This window comes from Palaemon carinicauda, chromosome 9, assembly GCF_036898095.1.
Source record: "Palaemon carinicauda isolate YSFRI2023 chromosome 9, ASM3689809v2, whole genome shotgun sequence".
NCBI classification, from domain to species: domain Eukaryota; kingdom Metazoa; phylum Arthropoda; class Malacostraca; order Decapoda; family Palaemonidae; genus Palaemon; species Palaemon carinicauda.
In genome coordinates, this window is record NC_090733.1 from 18854524 (window position 1) to 18869824 (window position 15301).

The window sequence follows — 15301 nt, forward strand, 5'->3', positions numbered from 1 at the left end:
TCTCCACCTTGCTGTGTCCCACTCTTTGACCTTCGATAAAATACTTTCCTTAAGTCTTTTATTTCTCTCAATGTCAAATTCATGTCGTCCATATAAACCTTCAACCTCTTTATCCAAGTGGGTTTTCCTTTTTCATATTCCTCGAAAAAAATTTCTTTCATTAGTTCATTTCTGTTATCCTTTAATATATGTTTGGCAAATAGGATCTTAATTTTTCCATCTCTGGCTAATGTTGAAGTTGCTCCTACCGGATCTTAGTACACAATTTGCTGTATATGTCGGCACTTGTAGTATGCATCTATATACTTTATTTTCTATACGCTGGAGCTTTTCAAGTTCTTCTTTACTTTAGTCAAGTATCTCAGCCCCATATAATGTTGCAGCAAGTCCGACTCCTTTCCAATATCCCTTCCCAACTAGTAACCTGTTACAGCTCCTTTCTGTGACACTATATGTCATGTTTGCCAGTTGTTTAGCTTTGTTCAGCTTCTCTTTTTTGTGTTTTAAAACATTTTTTCTTATTTTATATTGTTATTCCTGGATACTTAAGTTTTCTGCGAATTTTGATGTTGGCAATTGTGTCTGGCTGTTCTTGCTGGTTGTATATTAATATATTAATTTTCTCTTTCTTTATCTGTAAGCCATACTGCATTGCTAGGTTTTCTAAAAGTTTGATGCTGTAGCTTGCCTCTTCTATTGTTCTTGAAAGTAGTAATCCATCATCTGCATAATATAATATCGGTATCTTAAATTTGTCATTTCTAAAGCCAATTTGTTCTTATTCTAGTTTCTGTATAATTTCATAAGTCATTAGTAGAAAAAGTACAGTTGAGCCATTACATCCTTGTCTTACACCATAGTTTATGTGGATTGTTGCCTGTTTCTCATTATTATTATGTAGGTGTGTCTTATCATTGCTGTATATTTGTGCTATAATGTTTATGAGACTTGTATCAGTTTTGTTTTTCATGAGTATCTTTATTAAGTTTTCTCTGTTAGTTGAATCAAAAGCTTTTTTAAAATCCAGTGATGTTACTATAAGTGTGTCCCTGTTCTTAAACGTTTCAGAAATACAGTATATTAATATATATATACATTGTCTGTGACTCTTCTTTCCTCTGTAAAGCCTGCTTGCAAATCACTTCTTAGTCCACCTCCTCTAATATGTTCTTCAATCTTTTGTCTTACAATACCCATGAATATTTTATATGATGCATTTGCTAGTGCTATTGGTCTTAAGTCCGCCACTGTTGGTTTGTATTTATTGAGTATTAGTGTTGCGTTAGTCTCCTTCCAGCTTTCTGAGACATATTCTTCATTGATAATATTGTTAACTTGTTTACACATATTTCGCTTGTACTCATTACCTTAAATAAACAGATCTGGTTTCAATTTGTCTGGTCCTGATGCTTTACCTTTTTTTGTTCTTGTGAGCTGCCTCTTTACCTTTTCCTCTGTTATTTTTATTTTGCTTTTATCCATTGGTTGAGGTGTTAGTATGTTGCAGTGGTAGGCCATGTCTAAATGATCTCTTAAAACTGATGGAAAGTTTAAGTCATTTGGTTCCCATCTTTCCCCTATTATTAAACTGAGTTTTCCTTCCTCTATTTCTTTTTCTAAAGATTGTTCATATGTTCTTCTACTATCTTCATTCCACACTTCTTCTATTGTGTTTTCTCTATGTCTGTAGATTGTATTCCAGAAACAGGTTAATTTATTTGGCACATCTTCAGGTTCTATTGGCATTTCAGTGTCCCCATAAAGTATTATCTTCTTACTTTCCTTCAGGTTTTCTCCTTTGAGTCTTTTAATGTGCTCCCATAGCTTTTTTGTCATATTTCGATCTCGTCTAATATCATCAGTTACTTTTTTTTTCATGCTTCCACATGGCATCTTTTATCATGTTTTTTTCACAATAATTTTCTGTTCTCTGTATAGTGTATCATATTTTTTATATTCTTGAGAGGCATTTTTAAGCTTCCTTTTTTTCTTTATTATAGGTTCGTCTTATGCTTATTGTTTTCTTTATCTCTGTTGACATCCATATGGGCTCCACTTCCATTACTTTCCCTTGTACTGTTTTTCTACAAATTTTTCTTTTCATATGTTTTTCTGATATATTTTTTATTAGATTTTCATAGGCTTCAATGTCATTCACAGTGCTTCTTCTTAGTTCATTTTCTAGTTCTAATATATATTTCTCTAAAGTATCTTCAGTTATTTTCATATATGTGATTTCTTCTATTTTGTTACTATATTTACATTTTTCTAGAGAAATTCGTATGAGTACACTAAGTACATTGTGGTCAGACAAGTCATAATTTTTTTTTCATCTATATTCATACACATAAACCTCTTATATAGTTCTTGATTCATCATTACAAAATCAATGGCACTCTTCATATCCCTACTTTCCCATGTATTTTCACCACTGCAATTTGGGTCTCCATTTAGCAAAATTAAATTTTTGTTTTCAATCCAGTTTAGCACTCTCTCACTGTTTGTATTGACTTCTTGGTTTCCTATAAATCCTATATGACCACTGGAATCACCCAAAAAAATAAAATATTGTTCTTCAAACTTATCTAAAATGGGATTTATTTCCTTTTAGATAATTTTATTCCCTACTTGGTCACTTGTAGACATGTATACAAGTAAAATAATAAAACTAAAGTTTTTCAGTGCACACTTCACTAGTAATATATCACTGTGCTTTGTTTCTATTTCCTCTGTAACTAAAAAGTAATTTTTTCTATGCATGATACATAAACCACCTCCTTTCTTATCTCCTTCATCCCTATTTGAATCTATATATTTTAAGTTTTCAGAAATATTAACTTTCATATATTTTTGCTGTGTTTCAGTAAGGCACAGTATTGTATTTTCTGTTATAAGTTTTTCTATTTCACATTGCTTGACTTGAGTTAAACCTTGTACATTGAGTAGTTTTATTTCTAATATGGAATTGTGTTTCTTACTTACAAAAAAATTCTCCTCTGTAATTTTCCTCTCCTTATAAACCATCCTTCTTCACCGGCATCCCTTTTCTCTTGCAATTCTCGTCTTAATTCTCTATCTCGCTCCCTTTCTCTCATCATTAAGTCAGGGACTATCCATACATTTTTTAGTGCATCAATCTTAGATTGTCTGATTGTTTTTGCTTTCTTTATGATACTCCATTTAGTTCTCTCATCTCTTAGTTTTACTAGGATGGGCCTAGGCCTTTGTCTAGCTTATGTTTGTCCCTCATTGCCTCTTTCATCGTTTTCCTCCACTCTTCTATGCTTACCAATTCTGAATATTTCTACTATGTCTTCATTCTTTGCCTCACTTTGTAATTCTTCAAATACTTGCACACATATATCTAGTTCCTTATCAATTCTCTCTTGCCGACTTATGTAGTCTGCTTCTTCTATACCAACTTTACCAAATCATAAGCAGTGTTGCCAGCTTTACCAAATCATAATTAAAATTCCGGTAATATTTCCCAAGTTGCCATATATTTTTTGTTAGATGATTATTTATGAATCAATTAAACAATTCTATATAAATCCACAATATATAATATTTTTTGCAGCTGTTTGTGTGACGAATCATAAGCATTGTTGCCAACTTTATCAAATTATAATTAGGTCAAGAAGTAAAATTCCAGTAACATTTCCCAAATTGTTATATGTATTTTTTTACATAATTGATTATTAATTAAAATAAAGAATTCTTTGTAAATTCCACAATGTGTAATATTTTTGCAGCTACTCATCGTTTGTTTACATGTAAGCATTATTGCCACCTTTACCAAATCATAATCATGATCATAATTATTGTTGCTAGTAATAATAATAATAATAATAATAATAATAATAATAATAATAATAATAATAATACCATATTATAAGTCTAGTGGCCAGGTTCCTATGTATAAAATTTTTAAATCTACTTCAGAAAACTCATTGGCATTAATTACCTCTTGGGTCCGGCCAGACCAAGCGCGGCTAGCGGCGAGGTTAGCGGCAAGAGGTTCCAGCTAAAAATTGAAACCTTAGGTATCTTATGTAGGTGGCCAGATAGGAGGCGCGGGAAGCCTCAAGCCGCTGCAGTTGCCGCCAGACTATGTTTCATGTTTTAAAAAATCGTGGCGACTCGAGCGTTTTCACCCAAGATTACGCCATTTTTCATCAGTTCCTGAAGGGATACGCGTTCAATTGTTCGTATCTAGCCATTACTAATCAACAATTTATTGGGAGGTGTTTCAGAGAGCAAAAATAGATTAAATAAATGGAAGTTATGGGAATCAACTGCAAATGGATGGTAATAAAATAGTGGGTAGGCCTACGCCTTTTTGTGCTTTGCAACCTATTTAACCACCATTTAGTTATATATATATATATATATATATATATATATATATATATATATATATATATATATATATATATATATATATATATATATATATATATAGAGAGAGAGAGAGAGAGAGAGAGAGAGAGAGAGAGAGAGAGAGAGAGAGAGAGAGAGAGAGAGAGAGAGAGAGAGAGAGAGAGAGAGAGAGAAATTTCAAATGTGAAAATAATAGTATGTATATTTAAACAATATATCTTATGCAAATGCTAGTTAATTCTGGAATGAAAGGGACAATGATTTTTCGTGAACTTTATCATATTTGAAGCAATTATAATAGCTGGTAAGAGAGAGATTGAGGTTGTCTATGGTTCGACGTTTGTTTTTTGAGCCTGAATCCAGGAAGGATGTTGCCATCAAAGAATCAAAAGACTTGTGAAATATGCAGATATTCATTAAATCTGTCGCCGTACAAACGAGACAGGCAACATTAATTTCAAAATTAGCTTATTTTCCCTTCTCTGTTTATTAAAATCGTGAATCCAGGCTCTTGTGTAATTTATAGTTCAGATTAAAATAACGATTTTCAATCGGAAGTAATTTCCTACACAAACACCATCGTCATGTTTACGAGGAAGGCTATCAGGTGGGAATGAGGAGGCAAAAGAGGTGTGGCGGTTCCGGTGTGGCCACCCAACATTTTGTCACTGGCTTGCCGCTGAGTCATGCCGCTAACCTCGCCGCTCATCGCGCTTGGTCTGGCAGAGCCCTTACACAGACAGCAGAGTTTGCATACAAAGTCTAATAATAATAATAATAATAATAATAATAATAATAATAATAATAATAATAATAATAATAATACCATATTATAAGTCTAGTAGCCAGGTTCCTCGTTGCTCTCCACAACACTGACATTGTGGGCATACTACTAGAAGCGTATGTATAAAATTTTTAAATCTACTTCAGAAAACTCATTGGCATTTATTACCTTTTACACAGACAGCAGAGTTTACATATAAAGTCTATCCTTTTCATTCCTGTATCTATAATTATCTTCTAATTATATCATATTCAACCTTTTCATAACTATCACTGCTTCCTTAGTCTTAAGTTCTTGTATGTAATCTCTTCTGCCATTACTATTCACAAAACCTCTGTTTGGTCATTCCTGCTTTCTTTTCTCCTATTTTCTTTTAATTCAATTTCGCTTTTTATTTATTTTTTGAGTTCTTGCTTTTTATACTTTCTTCATTCTTTAATCTTAATATCATGTTTTTTGCATATTTCTATAATACTTTTCCCAAACATTCCCCATATGGGTCCCTTATTTAGTCTTCCATTATCTCCTTATCTAATTGTTTTATCATTTGATGTTATGAAAAATCATCAGCTTTTAATACTCTAATCTCTCTACAACTGGCCATATTCCTGTTTCTGCTATCAGCCCCCAATAAGATGTGGTTGCAACCTGTTCAAACATTCTCCTCATAATTTTGTACTGTATAATCTACCCTGAAGTTTTTTTCATTTCTTTTTCTTTTATTACAAACCATGTCTCATTATTTGCAAACACTGTAGGTACTACTATTGTTTCATAAATCTTTATTCTCAAATGCAATGACAAATCTCTAAAAATATCACCAATTCAAATGTATTGCCATATATTTCTTCTTTCCGTTAGTTGGTCTGACTGCGTGTAGATCCAGAAAAGCAAAAAAAATAAACAGATTTTGACATAGGAAAAAATGGATTGTGAAGCGAAGCGAAAAATCTATTTTTGGGTGAGATGGCCATGTCGTCCTGATGGAAGGTTCCTTTAGGCAGCTTTCTAAGGGATAGTTGGCTACAGTGATACTCCCAGAGAATTGACCATAGGTCTTCAAAATTTTAACTCCTTGCGCGAGTATCTATAAAATTTCTCTTAAGGATATCGCATAATATCAGGGGAGGTATATCTTGATACGACACATGGCAATCTTCACCCCGAATAGCGTTTTCGCTTCGAGGGGGAAGAGTGGCGAAACTAAAGGGGAGCCGTTATCAAGGTTACTCTTTCTCCCGTACTATTACGAGGCTCCAAGATGGCGCTCATTCCTTGTAGCATTGAGTATTGAGTATGGTGCTACAGATATAGTAGTTTCGGGAGGGATCTTTGCCTAAGCCTTTTCATAGAAAAGGAGGGTTGGTCCATCAACACAACAGGGCCATCTCACCCAAAAATAGATTTTTCGCTTAACTTCAAAATCCGTTTTTTGGGCTCAAGCCATGTCATCCTGATGGAAGTTTACCAGAGAATTACTTGAAAGTACTGTATCTGTGGATTTGTATAAGTGCCTTAACCTTGGGATAATTTCATATGGTTGTCTAGACCATTGAGAAATATGATATTACCGTTATACGTCATTACCACTAATCACGGAACAATGTTAGGGCTTCCTGCCCCCTGCAGGGAAGTGTCTTGGTAGACAGTAAAAAAGGCTCAAGGTTTGTATACGTGTAGGAACAAATATAAGTATCAGCTAGATCTATTTTTTTCTATCAGTACAATAATTATAAGTTTTACTTAGGAAAATAAGTAAAAGAACTCTGGCTACGTTTTATTTTACTATTTGCAGGGTGAAATAAGACGCAATTACACTCTTTTCATTCATTTATTTAGACTAAATGAGTAAATGGCACAACAAGTGTACAAAACATAAAAGAGAATTATACAGTCAACATGTACAGTCAAAGTTTTTCTACCTGAAAGGGAAGAAAAGGATTTATGCCACTCATAAAATTGAAAATTTGTTCAATATAATTTTCTGTAAATGTTGGATAATGTCAACACTGTGTACAGTGTACACATGGCACAAGTGTCATTTGTATAGTTCTGCACCTAAAATTTTGAACAGTCCCAGTGTCACCAGGGTGACACCAATATAAAAGATATTGCACTGGAAGGTGTCAACACCTTTTCACCTGAATTAATAGTCCCAATCAATTCACTGTTCATCGCAGCACTAGACGACAGGTTTTAGTGCACTACCTGTCGCCACCACATAATGTTTAAGTTCGTGCAATTGCTTCGCATAATGTTTATAAAACACTCTGGATGACTTCCAGTCAGTATATGAGTGAAGAAGCTCGAAGAGCACATACTGAAAAAAGTTCAGTAAGGAAGCAATTTTTCTTGGATCATGACCTGCGGGTGTACTGTCAGGATCCGCTCTGCGAATGAAGTAGGTGAGCTTCGCCCTCAGTTGTTTTAGGGATAAGTTCGATCCTGAGGTTTATCCTTTGTAGAGCTGTGTTCCCCTGAAGTTTGAAGTTCTTTGAAGATAGACCTTTAGACATTCTACTGGACAAGAGAGACATATTCCTTCAGAGGGCAGATTCTCCAGGGACCCCATCTCTTGGTGGGTAGCTCGTTCTTGGCGAGAAAAGTAGGATCAGGAAAGAGATTCAGTTCTCCCGCTTCTGTGAACTGAATATGGCCCTCGTCTCTTGATAGGGCTACTATTTCACTAACTCTAGCCCCTGAGGTTATAGCGAACAGGAAAATAACTTTTTGGGTTAGATCCTTAAGAGAACAATCTTCATTGTTCAAGGTTGAAGCATAGTGTAGGACCTTGTCCAGGGACCATGAAATGGGCTTCGGAGGGGCTGGAGGTCTAAATCTAGCACATGCCTTCAGGATCTTGTTAAAGATTTCGTTCGTCAGGTCCACTTGGAAGGCATATAGAAGAGGTCTAGTCAAGGCTGACTTGCACATAGTTATCATGTTGGCAGCCAGGCCTTGCTCATGAAGGTGGATGAAGAAGGACAGGCAGAAGTCTATTGAGATTTCTTTCGGCCTTTTTGCTTTAACGAAAGCAACCCACTTTTTCCAAGACGATTCATATTGTCTTCTGGTTGACTTTGACTTGTATTCTTCTAAGAAGTCTATACTGCCTTTTGAGATCCCAAATCTTTTCTTAACCGCTAAGGCGAGAAAATCATGAGATGAAGGTTTTGGGTTCTCTGTGATGAAGCGGAGACAGTCGACTTCTGAACCAGTTGAGATAGAGCTGGGTTCGGTAGAGGGACTAGCCTCAGCCTCAGTTCTATCACTAGAGGGAACCAGTTGCTCTTAGGCCACTTGGGGGTTCACTAGAGCTGCCGTTCCCTTGAAGGATCTCAGCTTGTTGAGGACCTTCAGTAGGAGATTGGATGGAGGGAACAAGTAAATCCGGGTTCATTTGTTCCAATCGAGGGACATGGCGTCCGTTGCCTCTGCCAGAGGGTCCTCGTATGGGGCTACATATCGAGGTAGTTTCTTGTTGTCGCTCGTCGCAAGGAGGTCGATCTGCAGTTCCGGGAATTGTTCCAAGATGAAGGAGAATGAGTCTGTGTCTAGGGACCATTCTGACTCTATCGGCTTTAGCCTGGATAGAGCGTCCGCTGTCACATTGCAGAACCCTAGTAGGTGAACTGCTGATAAGTGCCATCTCCTCTTTTTTGCTAAAAGAAAGATGGCTAACATCACATGGTTGATGTGGGGCGATCTCGAGCCTTGTCTGTTCAGACATCTCACTACCACTTCGCTGTCCAGGATCAGCCTGATGTGGGCTGATCTGTGAAGGGATAGTTTCTTTAGCGTCAAGAGGACCCCCATGTCCTCCAGAATATTGATGTGAAAGGTCTTGAACAGGGATGACCAAGTTCCTTGGGCTTTCCTTTGCTGGGAGTGACCTGCCCATCCTTCCGTGTGGATGGTCACCGATGGGGGAGGTGGTTGCAAGGGCACTGTCCTTGTTAGCCTCTTGACCTTCGACCAAGGCTTGAGAAGTGATCGTAGTAAGGTCGGTATTGGTCTTTGTAGATCTCTTCGAGCGTTTGATGCGTATCTTCTCCAGACTCCTGACGCATCTTTCAGCTGTGCTCTTAGCACTGGGTCTGTTACTGCTGCAAAATGGAGAGAGCACAGTACTCTTTCCTGTTGGCGTCTTGAGATCCAGTCGGATTTCAGTAGTCTCTTGACAGACCCTGATATCTCTCTCCTCTTCCTTGGAGGAATGGAGAGGCAGTGTGACTTCAAGTTCCAATGGATTCCCAGCCATTGAAACTCTTGAGCTGGAGAGAGTCAAGACTTCTTGAAGTTGATCTTGAATCCCAGATGTTCCAAGAACTGGATCACTTTCTTGGATGCTTGCAGACAAGCAGTCTTGGATGCCGCCCACACCAGCCAGTCGTCCAGGTACGCTGCTACCTGAACACCTTCTAGGCGTAGTTGTTGAACGACTGTGTCTGCAAGTTTCGTGAAGATCCTTGGGGCTATGTTTAGTCCAAAGGGCATGGCTCTGAAGACATACTTTTTCTTCTGTAACTTGAATCCTAGGTAGGAGGAGAGAGGGTGGCTGACTGGGAGATGCCAGTAAGCATCTGCCAGGTCTATTGAGACCGTGTACACCCCTTTTGGTAACAGGGTCCTTATGTGTTGAAGGGTTAACATCCTGAACTTGTTGTTCTCAATGAACTTGTTGAGTGGCAACAAGTCCAGAATGACTCTGTGTTTGTCTGAGTCCTTCTTGGGAGCACAAAACAGCATTCCCTGGAATTTGATGGACTTTGTTTTCCTTATAACCTTTTTGCTCAAGAGTTCTAAGGTATATTCTTCCAATAAGGGGGTGGAGTGTTAGAAGAATTGAAGAAATTATAGTGGAGACTTGTTCCATCTCCATCCTAGTCCATTCTTGATCAGGCTGTGGGCCCAGGGATCGAAGGTCCAACGATCCCAAAAGTGTTGGAGTCTCCCTCCTACCTGAAGCATCTCATTGCTTAGGTTGTCCGGAAGATTTGCCACCCTGACTGTGTCCTCCCCTGCCTCGGGAGAGACGTCTTGAGGAGGCTCGTCATGAGCCTCTTCCTTTTGGACGAAAGGTAGTGGTTTGCCTATCAAACCCTGGGTTGAACACTGGTGACTGGGCAACCAGCGGTTGAGGTACCACTTGGAATGTGGTCTGTGGTTGAGCAACCACTTGGGGCACTGCGGTCATGGTGACTGTCTGGTGTTGCTGGGCTGGCCAAGAGGGTAGTCTTGGCTTCTTCGTCTTCCGTTTAGGTTGGGGACCCGCATCCAAGGAAGACTTCCTCTTTGAAGAAATGCCCCACTTCTGGTGAAGGTTCCTATTATCCGTGGCGGCTTTCTCGACTACCTCTTTGACCGCTTCGCTCGGGAAGAGGTCTTTACCCCAGATGTTGGAAGAAATCCTCTTCCTGGGTTCGTGTTTCACTGATGCCGGAGCAAACACAAACTCTCTATAAGCTCCCCTAACCTTCATGAAGGCATACAGGTCCTTCACTAAGGTGGCCATATGCATTTTGGTCAGGACCATGAGCAAGTCTGGGGTGCTTTTGTGGCCTGCACACATCTCGATGCAGTTCTGTAGGGACAGGGAGGCGGCAAGCCTCTCTTTTGTCTCTTGCTCTCTGCGCAAGAGAAAGTCTGGCAGCTTGGGGAGATTCTCGCTGAACTGCCGTCCTGCGATATCTGCATCCAACTTCCCTACTGAGAAGGTTAGGTGGACTTCCTTCCATTCCTTCTCATCCATAGGTAGGGTTAACGACAGAGGCCTACATTCTTCCGGTGCGGGGCATGGTTTGCCTGCCTCTACTGCCTTGGCAACAGCCTTGAATGCTTTCGACGTAAAGGGGAAGGCTCTGGAAGCAGGAGCAAGAAAGGTAAGGTGTTTCTTGCTCAGTGCGGACACTTTCGAGCTCGTATAACCCGACTTCTTCAGGCTACTCGACAAAAGAGCCTGTGCCTTATCGTGGTCGAAAACCATGACCTCCTTTCGTTCCGTCTCTTCCTTTGATGCTGGCTCATGCTTCAGTCGAATGAAGCAGTTAGGGTAAGCGTTGAAGCTTGGCCAGAACTGAATGTCGTCTAGGGGGACGGCTCCCATCTTCTCTGAGATGTAGAGTTTGCCGTTGGTGATCTGCATATACTCTGCATACCTCCAGGGATTAGTCTCAAAGCAGGATGGCAGGTCTTGAACTCTGGGTCACTTGAATGACCCTTGGGAGGCGGTGATCCGTGCTTCACAGAGCTCTTTTTCAAGCTTTGCTTCCCTTGCTTCGCCTTGTTTGCGAATATTTTCCATTAGCGTGGTGATATGAGCCAAAACTGCCTGGTTCATGGTGTCTAATGGAGGGGTAAGAGCTGAAGACGTAGAAGGTGTTGGCTCTAGTGCCGGCACAGAAGGAAGGGACTCTCCCACTTCCGACGACTCGACTTCTTCTCCTTCGGGAGGTAGAGTAGACTCTTCCTCGGGATCATCCCTAAGGAGATCCTTCTCGGGGTCCGTAGACACCTCAGACATCCTTTCCTCCTGGTGGATGTACATGCCTTGCATTACCTCACTGACATCCTCCTCGATGGCAATCTTGACGCAGGGCAGTCTGGGTCGTGTTTGTGGTATAATAGCTTCACTACCCGCCTTAGGGAACAGCTAGCTACGCATCCTATCGTTGGGCAGGTACGGTCCCAGAGAGTTCTTTTGGAACCCTCAGACCCACTTGTGCAGCTTTTCTCATGCTGCATCCCTTGACTCAGTTGACTTGAAGTCGTTGAAACCTTTGACCACAAATGGCCGAGCAGACGTTGCAATTCTGGGGGTCCCAGTACCGCAAGGTTTCAGTGGTAGTGGCACAGGCGGCATGAGTCCTGCACATAGTGTGACCACAGAAGTTCCTGCTCCTGTGGTTACAGAAGATCACCTCGCACTTCATTCTGGGCTCCTCCTGTAAAGAAAGGAAATATATATGAGTATGCGGTTGTTTATCACCTTCGATAAACAGGTTATATACAATGTATAGGTATCTTAACCATTATAGCTTAGGATAGTAAGATAGAAAGGAAATAGGAAAGACACATACCTGTGTCTCCTATCCAGCCAATTGCTGTGACCTCCCTCAAATATTAATATTAGAATTTCCTTATTAGGGGAAACTCAATAGATAAGGCTTCTAACCTCTAGGGATAGAATTAGTGTATACTAACACTAGCCCTTCTATAAGGTTTTAATATTGTGGGGTAAGATATAAACTGATGACTTTAACAGTGTATTGAAGGAATACTTCACTTCAATATAAAATTGGTCTCAACAATAAACTGTGAAAGGATACACTGGGTATGTTGGAAAATTAAACTACTGTATAATATATACTTTAGTTTTCTGTTTGCAGTGTATACTACACTGCAAATATTCTGGTTACTGTATGATCAAATACTGTAGTTCAGCCGGTATGTTGCCGGCTAGGCTAGTACCTGGCAGCACCGATCCAGGAAGGGCTGCCTTATTAATGTAGCTTTGTACAATAAATAAGGGTGTATGTATATTTAACCCTACTGCCTTCCTCCAGAATGAGGGTTCAAATGGAAGGGGAGAAAGAATCATTCAAGCTTCCACCCAGCAACAAGATCTGTTGCTGATCGCCACCAGTTTCAGGGATGTAGATGGCAGTCCAAGGGTGGACTGAAGAACGCTCAAAGGCAAAAAGGGGGTCTCCCACCGGCAGCCGTCATGGCCGGCACAACCTTTCCCAGATCCTTGTGTCTGTAGGGGAAAGTCGGAGCGGCTATCAAGCCGCCTATGTAGGAGCCTGGCCGGCGCTACGATCTGCCCGGCAAGCGGGGAGAATGTAGGACGATGGCCACAGATATGCGATGGCTAGGCTATCGCTAAAGGACAGAGAGGGACAGGGAAAGGGTCTTGTATGTAGCGTTAGGAGACGGTGGCAGGATTGCCGCCATTCCCAAGCAAGGGTGAAACTTTGTTTCAACCTCGGCGCCATCCTAGGTGGCAGAAGAATGTCTATTCTTCAGCCTAGGGTCTGCCGAAACAAGACTTGTCTTCTAGACTGCAGGGGAGAAGGTGGCGGCATTATACTACCACTTCAGGTGCAGCCTAGGGAAGCAAAGCCTCCTATGCCGGAGACTGAAAGCCGGCAGGGGAGTGACTACTCACCCGGCAGCTAAGCTGTCGGCATAAAGACTGAATACCCTGAGTTACTGTCGAAAATCCAAGCCGAGATACTCACCGGCAAGGGGGGGGGGGGTGACAGAAAACACTAGCCTAGTCAAGTCGGAGTGTACTCCTCTATGGCAAGACCAAGATAGGGTGGTCGCCTATGGTGGCACTCAGAGGGAGATATACTATCTCCTGTTGAATTGATAAAACGATACATGAGGGTAAACAGGGATAATGTATGAAAGTATACTAACGCGCATAGGCTAGGTAGCCTAGCGCAGGGCGAGATCTCGGCTACCTATATCACCGAGACTCTAACGTATGCGATCGACACATGTAGGAAGAGGAAATTTGTATGCATAATAATATCTTCACTAGTATAATTGTGTCTAAATAGCTATAATTCATTAAAGCTAAATACCGGGAAAGTCATTCTGCTGACTAAATAAAGCATGCATGACGAATGACAGCGACCAATATGGCCCCTCCGGTGACCGACCATGCTCCATAAAACACATTAAATTATACTAATTTCACTGTGAGGCAGGAGCTAATAATTATACACTGTAAAGATTAAATACTCAACTTTCCAAAGGCAGAAGATGTTGGAGAATGCATAATAAATCCTCTCAAAAAACGATCTAGAATGCTAGATAACAGAGAAAACCCCCGTGCGAAATTGCTACCAAAGAAGGAATGAGCGCCATCTTGGAGCCTCGTAATAGTACGGGAGTAAGGGTAACCTTGATAACGCCTCCCCTTCAGTTTCGCCACTCTTCCCCCTCGAAGCGAAAATGCTATTCGAGGTGAAGATTGCCATGTGCCGTATCAAGATATATGTCCCCTGATATTATGCGATATCCTTAAGAGAAATTTTAAGGATACTCGTGCCAGGAGTTAGAATTCTAGAGACCTATGGTCAATTCTCTGGGAGTATCACTGTAGCCTAATATCCATTAGAAAGCTGCCTAAAGGAACCTTCCATCAGGACGACGTGGCTTGAGCCTAAAAATCTATTTTTGGGTGAGATACCCACGTCGTCCTGATGGAAGTTCCTTTCGGCTGTTTCCTACTGTATAATATTTCTGCGAGTGATATTACAAGAGAATTACCGTCAGGTATCACAGGGTTCCAACCCCCGGAACGACTATCCTAAGATATCGTGTATGATTAGGGACGTATCCGTAGATAACCATAGAAATCTGCACCCCCAATAGACTTTACCCAGTCTAATCCACTTAGGGGAAGGATAAGTGAGGAGCTGTTACATATCCAAGTTATCAAGAGGTAGAAGTCGTCTTAAAAAGCCTGAGAGACAATTAAACAATGTACAGGCAAAATTGGTGGCAAAAGAAATTACTGAAAGTCTGATGCTGAGCCTAAAAGAAATGGATGAAAAGAATTGGAGATGTTGGTATTCTCAATCGAGAAAAAGGGAAATACCAGGGAATTAGAATATAAAAGAGGGAAGAGGAATATTTATTACAAGTAATAGCAAGATATTTGAGAAAACAAGCATGGAAAAATCAAAGAACAAATTTAAATTGAATGAAGTGAACTCTCAGATCTGATCCTCCAACTGCTCCAGAGCGAGATTGTCAAAATCCGACAGAGGTAATGCCAACGAGGGTTTTGATCCACAAGGGGTATCGAAGGTGGAACCACCCACACCTCCTCCAAGCCAATGCATCCATGAACCAACTCTCCAACTCAGGATACCGTGGGCTTTGGACTACAGTCCACAGTCCCGGCGACAGCCTGACCATGATAACCCTCGTACACCGCTGCTGACGGAACACACTCTAGTCTCTGCTACTCTGCCCCTCCCAACGGAGTACGTCCATTCTGTCTTCAAGACAAAACTAGGAATGTCGTCAGGGGTAGATGAAGGCCTGGGCAAGCTCAGGGTAATGGGAGAACTCCTGGCCCAGGACCCAGTGGACACAAGAAAAAGAACCTTTCGC